At 45.8% G+C, this 10,384-nt stretch overlaps 1 pseudogene; it reads right to left on the bottom strand.

Moving 5' to 3' along the window:
- Positions 1–8,522: 8,522 nt before the first annotated feature.
- Positions 8,523–10,384, bottom strand: part of LOC112069821 (gamma-aminobutyric acid receptor subunit alpha-6-like) — a 15,934-nt pseudogene continuing 14,072 nt past the window's right edge.

Raw genomic sequence — 10,384 nt, 5'->3', positions numbered from 1 at the left:
TCAAGTCTCCCAAACTGGCACCCTATTCGCCTATATAAGTGCACTACTGTTGACCAGGGTCCCATAGGGTAGTGCACTACTGTTGACAAGGGCCCATAGGGTAGTGCAACTAACTGTTGAGCAGGGCCCATAGGGTAGTGTACTATTTGTTGATCAGGGCTCATAGGGTAGTGCAACTACTTTTGACCAGGGCCCATAGGGGTAGTGCACTACTATTTGAACCAGGGCCCATAGGGGTAGTGTACTACTGTAGACCAGGGCCTATAGGGTAGTGTAGCTACTGTTGACCAGGACCCATAGGGTAGTGTACTACTGTTGACAAGCGGCCCGCATAGGGTAGTGTATTACTTTGACAAGGGCGCATTAGGGTAGTGTACTTACTGTAGACCAGGGCCCTATAGGGTAGTGCCGCTACTGTTGACCAGGACGCCATTAGGGGTAAGCAATTTGGAACCACTTATTTCAACTGCATATTTGTATCCACAACACAGACCCCACTGTTATGTAGCTCTGCCTTTCTGCTCTCTGATGATGAGCTGCAGAGCAAAACAATTAATACCCACTGTCTTTGTCAAAGACTTCTATTCCAGACAGTAAAGACATGAATAAACATCTTGACGCTGGAACAGCCCATGAAGTCGTAGCACACAAAGGGGAAGAGGGTCGCTAGCTGGAGGGATGTTAGATGGTTCTGTTGAGGGAGGGAGGGAGGGTGGGAGGGAGAGAGAGAGAGAGAGAGAGAGAGAGAGAGAGAGAGAGAGAGAGAGAGCAAGAGAGAGAAGAGAGAAGAGAGAGAGAGGCTTCTATCAGTACAGCACAAGGCATAGAAGAGGAGCTCAATTAAATTTGTAAAGAGAAAATGTGCATCAAACAGTCACCTCTCGCTTTAACATAAGGTTTTAGCCTGGGGGCTGGCAAAAACCAGCTAGTGCTTGCATCCCATGGCAACCATATTCCTAGTGTAGTGCACGCTACTTTTGACCAAGAGCTTTTGTCAGAAGTAGTGCACTACATAGGGAATAGGGTGCAAGACAGTAAATTTGAGTATAATGCTCCTTCTCCACGGGGAGTGGATCTGCAGAGTCATGAAGAAACCCCTGCTTGTTACGTTGTACACTAGACACATAAAAAACAACTATTCCCTTTTCCTCCTCTTATAACTGAGAACACTTAGAGAACACAAAGCCTCCGTGTTGAACTGAGAGAGGGAAGACGCAACACACAACACACACACACACACACACACGCACGCACGCACGCACGCACCACGAAACACAAACGCACACACACACACACACACACACACACACACAACACACACACAACACACACACCAGCACACACGACACAACACACACACAAACACACACACCACACAACACCACACACACACACACACACACACACACACACACACACACCACACACACCCACACCACTCAAAATTTACATTTACATTTAAGTCATTTAAGCAGTCATTAGGCAGACGCTCTTATCCAGAGCGACTTACAAATTGGTGCATTCACCTTATACATCCAGTGGAACCAGCCACTTTAGCAATTAGTGCATCTAAATTTTTAAGGGGGGGGGGTGAGAAGGATTATTTATCCTTCCTAGTATTCCTTAAAAGAAGGTGGGGTTTCCAGGTGTCTCCGGAAGGTGGTGATTGACTCCGCTGTCCTACCCACACACACACACCACACACAACACGCACATGTTACAGCACATACATCGCATAGCAGTTATCAAAAAGTTTTTGAGCACATGGCTGCTACTCATTCAGGGTTTTTCCTTTATTTTTACTATTTTCTACATTGTAGAATAATAGTAATGAACATCCAAAACTATGAAATAACACATATGGAATCATGTAGTTACCAAATAAAATATATATTTTAAGTATTTGAGGTTCTTCAAAGTAGCTCAACCTTTGCCTGATGACAGCTTTGCACACTCTTGGCATTCTCTGAACCAGCATTCATGAGTAGTCACTGGAATGGCATTTTAAATTAACAGGTGTGCCTTGTTAAAGTTTTATATTTGTGGAAGTTTCTTTTCCTTCTTAATGCGTTTGAGCCAATCTGTTGTGGTTTGTGAAAGGTAGGGGTGGTAATGCAGAAGATAGCGCTATTTGGTCCAATACCAAGTCCACATTATGGAACAAGAACAGCTCAAATAAGCAAAAGAGAAATGACAGTCCAATCATTAACTTTATAAACATGAAAGTCAGTTAATTCCGAAAATTTCAGGAACTTTGGAAAGTTTCTTAAACGTGCAGTCGCTAAAAACCATTAAGCGCTATGATGAAACTGGCTCTCATGAGGACCGCCACAGGAAACGAAAGACCCCAGAAGTTACCCCTGCCAGAGGACAACGTTTCCTTAGAGTTTACCAGCGCTCAGAAATTAACAGCCCAAATAAATGCTTCAGAGTTCAAAAGTTAACAGACCACTCTCACATCAACTGTTTCAGAGGATACTGGGTGATATCAAGGCCTTCATGGTCGAAATTGGTGCAACAAACCACTAGCTAAAGGACTTGCCCTAGGGCCAATAAACACCGAAGCAATGGACATTAGACGGGTGGGAAAATCTGTCCTGTTGGTCTAATGAAGGTCCAATGTGAGATTTTTGCTTCGCAACCGCTGTGTCTTTGTGAGACACAGAGTGGTGAACGGAATGATCTCCGCATGGTTACGTTATAGTTCCACCGTGAAGCATGGAGGCGAGGGTGTGATGGTGTTGGGGTGCTTTGCCGTTGTCACTGATTTTAAAAATGTGTTATTCTACAATGTAGAAAAATAGTAAAATAAGAGAAAAACTTGAATGAGTAGGTGTTGTCCAAACTGGTACTTACAGTACCATATAGATGAATACAGAGACAAGAGGGCAGAGAGAGACTACAGAGCGACAGAGATACTACAGTTGGACTTACGAGAGACCTACAGAGAGGGTAGTGAGAACGCTACAGAGACACTAAAGAGAGACCTACAAATGATAGCGAGAGACTAACAGTAGATTATACTGAGAGACTACAGAGAGACTACAAGAGAGATTGTGAGAAACTCAGGAGAGATATCGAGAAACTACAGAGAGATAGCTAAGAACTACAGAGTAGATAGTGGAGAAACCACAGAGAGATAGCGAGAAACTACAGAGAGATCAGGCGAGAACACTACAGAGAGATAGTGAGAAACTTACGAGAGATAGTGAGAACTACACAGAGATAGAGAGAAACCACATGAAAGATAAGCGAGAAACCACAGAGAGATACCTATAAAACTAGCAGGGTAGATAGTGAGAGCTACAGAGAGATCAGCGAGAGACTACTGAGGTAGTGAAGAACTACTGAGGGATAGCAACCAGACTGCAGAAGAGACTACAGAAGATGGCTCAAATGATGAGTGAGGAGACTAACATAGAGAGATAGCAAGAGAACTACAGTGAAATAGTGAGAAGACTAACAGACAGACTTACAGATTGATAGCGAGAAGACTACAGAGAGACGCACAGAGAGACACAGAGAGACAACAGAGAGACACAGAGAGAGAAAGAAGACACACGAGAGCAGACCAACGAGAGACTACACGAGATGAGAAGAAAGAGCAAGAGAGAGAGAAAGTGGAGAGATGATGAAGAGACATGAGGGAGACAGAGACTGTACAGAGAGAAGAGAGCGAGAAACACACACAGCATCACACCCAACACAACGCACCACGCACATGCCACACGCAACACGCACGTAACGAACATTCACACACACACCACACAACGCACACACACACACACACACACACCACACCGCCACACACACCACACACACAACACACACCACTAATCACACACAGCACACACAAACACAACACACACACACACACACACGACACCACACACACAGCCAACACACACACACACACACACAGGGAGCAGTTGTTTAACGTAAGAGTGTGGATGTAAAATCTGCCCATCATGTTCCTGTCACAGAATGTTGATGCTTGTTTCTGTTGAGAAAACGTTCTGCACTACCAGGACAGAGACAAGATGGTGGACCCTGCTTTAGCTACTGGAACTGATGTCTTAAAACTTAAGTTTTCCAAAGTGTATATTCAGAGGACAGAGGGCTAATAGCGTCTTGACTTGGTACTTGAAGTAAATATATTAGAGGAGAACATTACCTGTAATTTAACAGTAATATCATTGTCAGTGAAATATATCAAACCTCTTTAAACTTTCTCTCTGGGTTGTTTTTGTCTCTGTGTGTTCTGTTGCTATGTGTGTTTCTGTCCTGTGTGTTTCCTGTCCTCTGTGTGTTTCTGTTCTCTGTGTGTTTCTGTCTCTGTGTGGGTCTGTCTCTGTGTGTGTCTGTCTCTGTGTGTTTCTGTCTCTGTGGTGTGTCTGTCTTGTGGTGTTTCTGTCTCTGTGTTGGTCTGTCTCTGTGTGTGTCCTGTCTCTGTGTGGTGTCTGTCTCTGTGTGTTTCTGTCTCTGTGTGTTTCTGTCTCTGTGTGTGTCTGTCTCTGTGTGTGGTCTGGTCTCTGTGTGTTTCTGTCCTCTGTGTGTGGTCTGTCTCCTCTGTGTGTTTCTGTCCTCTGTGTGGTGTCTGTCTCTGTGTGTGTCCATGTCTCTGTGTTGTGTCTGTCTCTGTGTGGTCCTGTCCTCTGTGTGTTTCTGTCTCTGTGTGGGTCTGTCTCTGTGTGTGGTCTGTCCTCTGTGTGTTTCTGTCTCTTGTGTTGTGGTCTGGTCTCTGTGTGTGTCTGTCTCTGTGGTGTGTCCTGTCTCTGTGTGTGTCTGTCTCTGTGGTTTCTGTCTTCTGTGTGTTTCTGTCTCTGTTGTGTGTTTCTGTCTCTGTGGTGTTTTCTGTCTCTTGTGTTTTCTGATCTGTGTGTGCGTTCTGTCTTGGTCCTGTCTTCTGTGTGGTGTTTCTGGTCTGCTTGTGTGTGTCTGTCTCCTGTGTGGTGTCTGTCTCTGTGTGTGTCTGTTCGTGTGTGTGTCTGTCTCTGTGTGTGTCTGTCTCTGTGTTGTTTCTGTCTCGTGTGTTTCTGTTCTCTGTGTGTCGCTGTCTGCTGTTGTGTCTGTCTCTGTGTGTTTCTGTCTCTGTGGTGTGTCCTGTTCTGTGTGTGTCTGTCCTGTGTTGGTGTCGTTGGTCTCTGTGTGTGTGTCCGTCTCTGTGTGTGCGTCTCCTGTGCTTTTCGTGTTCTCTGTCTTGTGTGTCGCTGTCTCTGTGTGTTACCTGTCTCTGTGTGTTTCCTCTGTCTCTGTGTGTTTCTGTCTCTGGGTGTGTGTCTGTCTCTGTGGTGTTTTTCTGCTGTGTGTTTTCGATCTCGTGTGTGTTTTTTCTGTCTCTGTGTGTTTCTTCATATCTGTGTGTTTCTGTCTCTGTGTGTTTCTGTCTCTGTGTGTTTCTTGTCTCTGTGTGTGTGGTCTGTCTCTGTGTGTTTTCTGTCTCTGTGTGTTTCTTCCTCGTCTCTGTGTGTGTTGTCTCTGTGTGTTTCTGTCTCTGTGTGTTTTTCTCTCTCTGTGTGGTTTCTGGCTCTTGTGTGTTTTCTCTCTGTGTGTTTCCTGTCTCTGTGGTGTTTTCTGTCTCTGTGTGTGTCCTGTTCTCTGTGTGTTTCTGTCTCTGTGTGTTTCTTCTGTCTCTGTGTGTTTCTGTCTCTGTGGTGTGTCTGTCTCTGTGTCTGCTTGTGTGTTTCTGTTCCTGTGTGTGTTTGTCTTGTGGTATCTGTCTGTGTGTTTCCTGGTTTGTGTGTCTTCGGTCTCTGTTGTGTTTGTCTTTGTTTGCTGGTCTCTGTGTGTTGTGTCTCGTGTTTGATTTGCAGATGCTCTCTCTATTCCTCATGTTGTTGTTGTCTGTCTCCTGTGTGTGTTTCGCTCCGTTGTTGCAGAGATGATTTGAGCCCTCTCGCTCCAGACTGAAAATGTGTCAATCTTAGCGGCGGAAATGTTCCGCAGAGACCTTGTTCACATGTCATCTTCTGTCTCGCTCTAACCCAAACAGTTACTCAACGTTCACATTTACTTTCAGTCCACAACTAACGGAAAACAAAAATGGATCATTTTTGTTTTTATAATTTTCCGACACATGTCCTATCTGTTCACATATTGCTCTGCCCGACCTCCGGGATGCAGTTATTGAAGAGAGAGGTCCTTGTCGTTGGCAGGCAGTGTTGCTTTAAAAAATGGAGCATATTGGTACTTATGATCTCTCCAGCATCTAAGTAATGGTTAGCACATAAGTACGCGCCCCCCCCCCCCACACAACACACACACAACAAACAGACCAAACGGAGAAAACACATATCAAAAAGAGTGGTGATTATAATCTAGGATGTCTGTAACTTGGTGATGCAACATTGAACCAACGCTGTTCAGAAAGCCTGCTGTGCTCTACAGAAGCACAGGCCCAACTACAACACTGAATCCAAGAGATCCTCTCCTCATCCCCCTCTCCTTTCTCATCCCCCTCTCCTCTCCTCATCCGCCTTTTCTCTCTTATTCTCCATCCTCTCCTCATCCTCCTCTCCTCCCTCCTCCTCTCCTCACCTCCTCTCCTCATCCCCTCTCTCTGCCTCACCCCCTCTCTCTCCTCCTCCCCACCCTCTCCCTCACCCTCTCCTCTCCTCTCCCTCGCCCCTCCTCTCTTCTCCCTCCTCTACTTTTCCCTTTTTCTTCTCCTCTCCTGTCTCTTATCTATTGTGCCACGGCCTTGAATTTCAGCCTGTTACAGGTGGGATAGATGCGGTAAAAGAGGTCTATCGAACCTCGACCAAAAAACCAAATGGGAAATTGCACGGAAACGCGTGGGGGAAGGGCTGTGGGGGAAAGAATTCTGGAAATGTCCTCACTGCCCCCACAAATTGGCCCTAACATTTAAACCTACCTGGTTTATATGTGTACTCCAATGCTATGTTGAAGGTAAACAATTGGAGTATAACATGCTGTATGGATGTCAACACAAATGGAAAAAGAGGTTCAGGGAAATAAATTTACAGTGAATTACACAATTCTGTGTTGTGGATATGAAATAGTCAAATATAAAGCTGTAAACAGTGAAGTACAACAAGTATCCCTCATTACTGTTAATTGTCAACACTACAGCTAATCAAACACATATTTCAACTTAGGCAAAACAAACGGTCAGTCGTCAGTAACACAGATGAGAAGGTGCGAACATAAAATCACATTTTAAAAGTGCAATGTTTTGTTCTGTGATCAACAAGTCATACAGTATCTGTTTATCATTGCAACGACACACCAGTATTTTAATGTTATTGACCAGGCGTATTCAATCCTGAGGTCCGGAGCCTTCTGGTTCACTGTTCTACCTGATAATTCATTTCACACACCTGGTGTCCCAGGTCTAAATCAGACCCGGATTATAGATGAACAATGAAAAAACACAGTGGAACTGGCTTTGAGGTCCAGAGTTGAGTTTGAGAGTCATAGAATATTGGCCTGTTCCATGATGTCATAACAGAACAGAACAGAGACCTTAATAACCCATACCTGGCATGTTCCATGATGTCATAACAGAACAGAATAGAGACCTTAATAACCTATACCTGGCATGTTCCATGATGTCATAACAGAACAGAGACCTTATAACCCATACCTGGCATGTTCCATGATGTCATAACAGAACAGAGACCTTAATAACCTATACCTGGCATGTTCATGATGTCATAACAGAACAGCAGACGCTTAATAACCCATACCTGGCATGTTCCATGATGTCATAACTGAACAGAACAGTATAGAGACCTTAATAACCCATACCTGGCTGTTCCATGCTGTCATAAAACAGAACAGAGACTTAATAACCATACCTGGCATGTTCATGATGTCATAACAGAACAGAGACCTTAATAACCCATACCTGGCATGTTCCATGATGTCAATAAAAAACAGAATAGAGACCTTAATAACCATACCTGGCATGTTCCATGATGTCATAACAGAACAGAATAGAGACCTTAATAACCCATACCTGGCATGTTCCATGATGTCATAACATAACAGAACAGAGACCTTAACCCATACCTGGCATGTTCCATGATGTCATAACAGAACAGAGACCTTAATAACCCATACCTGGCATGTTCCATGGTGTCATACAGAACAGATAGAGACCTTAATAACCCATACCTGGCCATGTTCCATGATGTCATAACAGAACAGAATAGAGACCTTAATAACCCATACCTGGCATGTTCCATGATGTCATAACATAAGCAGAAAGAGACCTTAATAACCCATACCTGGCATGTTCCATGATGTCATAACAGAACAGAATAGAGACCTTAATAACCCATACCTGGCATGTTCCATGATGTCATAACAGAACAGAATAGAGACCTTAATAACCCATACCTGGCGTGTTCCATGATGTCATAACAGAACAGAATAGAGACCGTAATAACCCATACCTGGCCTGTTCCATGGTGTCATAACAGAACAGAATAGAGACTTTATGAATAAATACCTGGCCTGTTCCATGCTGTCCTAATAGAGAGTTTATTAACCCATACCTGGCCTGTTCCATGTTGTCCTTGCCCAAGTATATGATCCAGTAGAAGAGGTTGAAGAGTGCGAAGGCCAGGGGGAACATGATGCGGGAGTACTGGTCTATTGGGCTGGTGCCAGCCAGCGCTGGGATGGGGGGCACAGCTGAACCCTGCTGCAGGAAGATGGGCACCGAGGGGCCAGTGTCCATCTCACTCTGGGATATGGAGTTATACCTCTTCTTCAGGCCCCCTCTCTCTGAGAGGGGCTGTGGGAACAGGGTGGGGTGATGGTGAAGGGTTAGGGGTGGAGGGTAGGGGTGGACATAGAGGAGGGTTGGGGTGGCACTAGAAGGGGTAGAGGAGGGTGGGGTGGAGGCGGGGTGGAGGTAGGGAGGGTGGGTGGGGTGGAGGTGCGGAAGTCGAGGGAGGGTTGGAGGGAGTAGGGGTGGATGGTAGAGGAGGTGGGGTGGGGTGATGGTGAGGGGTGAGAGGTAAGGGTGATGTGTAGAGAGGGGTGGAGGTAGGATGTAGAGGAGGGGTGGGGAGGGTGGAGGAGGGGTGGAGGTAGGGGAGAGAGGAGGTGTGTGGTTCGGAGGGTTGGGTGGAGTAGAGGAGGGGTGGAGGGTAGGGGGATGTAGAGAGGTGGAGGAGAGGGAGGTAGGGGGGTGGATGCTAGAGGAGGGGTGAAGAGGTGAAGGAGGGTTAGGGGTGGAGTAGAGGAGGGTGTGTGAGGAGGGTGGTGGTAGGGTGGATGAGAGGAGGGGTGGGAGTTAGGCGAGTGGAGAAGAGAGGAAGGGGTTAGGGAGTGTAGAGAGGGTGTTGGGGTGGTGGATGAGGGTGGAATTGCGGTGAGTAGAGGAGGTGGATGTAGAGAGGGGTGGATGAGTAGAGGGTGGGGTGGGATGTGATAGAGGAGGGGTGAGGGTTGGTGGAGAGATGGGGTGGATGTTAGAGGAGGGGGAGTTTGGGGAGAGAGGAGGGTATGGGGGGGTGGGGTTGGCTGGTGGGAGAGAGGAGGGTGGAGGTGGGTAGGGGTGGAGGTAGAGGAGGGAGGGTGGGGAGGGTTGGGAGGTAGAGTGAGGGAGGGTGGAGGAGGGGTGGGAGGAGGGGTGGGGGTGGAGGTAGAGGAGGGGTGGAGGTAGAGGAGGGGTGGAGGTAGAGGATTAAAGAGAACAGACAACAGGGATCATTAATGTGGTAGAATTCCCTTTCTAGAAGATCTACCATGGAATCATGGAGTAATAGTGACATAACGATATGATCAGAGGAATAGTGACATAATGATATGATCAGAGGAAAAGTGACATAACGATATGATCAGAGGAAAAGTGACATAAAGATATGATCAGAGGAATAGTGACATAAAGATATMATCAGAGGAATAGRGAAATAACGATATGATCAGAGGAATAGTGGCATAAAGATATGATCAGAGGAATAGTGAAATAACGATATGATCAGAGGATTAGAAGTAGAGAACATATATAAATATATGTGTACAGTCGTGGCCAAAAGTTTTGAGAATGACACAAATATACATTTTCACAATGTCTGCTGCCTCAGTTTGTATGATAGCAATTTGCATAAACTCCAGAATGTTATGAAGAGTGATCAGATGAATTGCAAAGTCCCTCTTTGCCATGCAAATGAACTGAATCCCCAAAAACATGTCCACTGRATTTCAGCCCTGCCACAAAAGGAACAGCTGACATCATGTCAGTGATTCTCTCGTTAACACAGGTGTGAGTGTTGACGGGGACAAGGCTGGWGATCACTCAGTCATGCTGATTGAGTTCGAATAACAGACTGGAAGCTTCAAAAGGAGGGTGGTGCTTGGAATCATTGTTCTTCCTCTGTCAACAATGGTTCCTTGTAAGGAAACACGT

The sequence above is a fragment of the Salvelinus sp. IW2-2015 genome, unplaced genomic scaffold (genome assembly GCF_002910315.2).
Source record: "Salvelinus sp. IW2-2015 unplaced genomic scaffold, ASM291031v2 Un_scaffold1126, whole genome shotgun sequence".
Classification (NCBI taxonomy): Eukaryota; Metazoa; Chordata; class Actinopteri; order Salmoniformes; family Salmonidae; genus Salvelinus; species Salvelinus sp. IW2-2015.
Note: the sequence above shows the minus strand (reverse complement) of the source record. Positions and strands in the feature narration are given on the sequence as shown.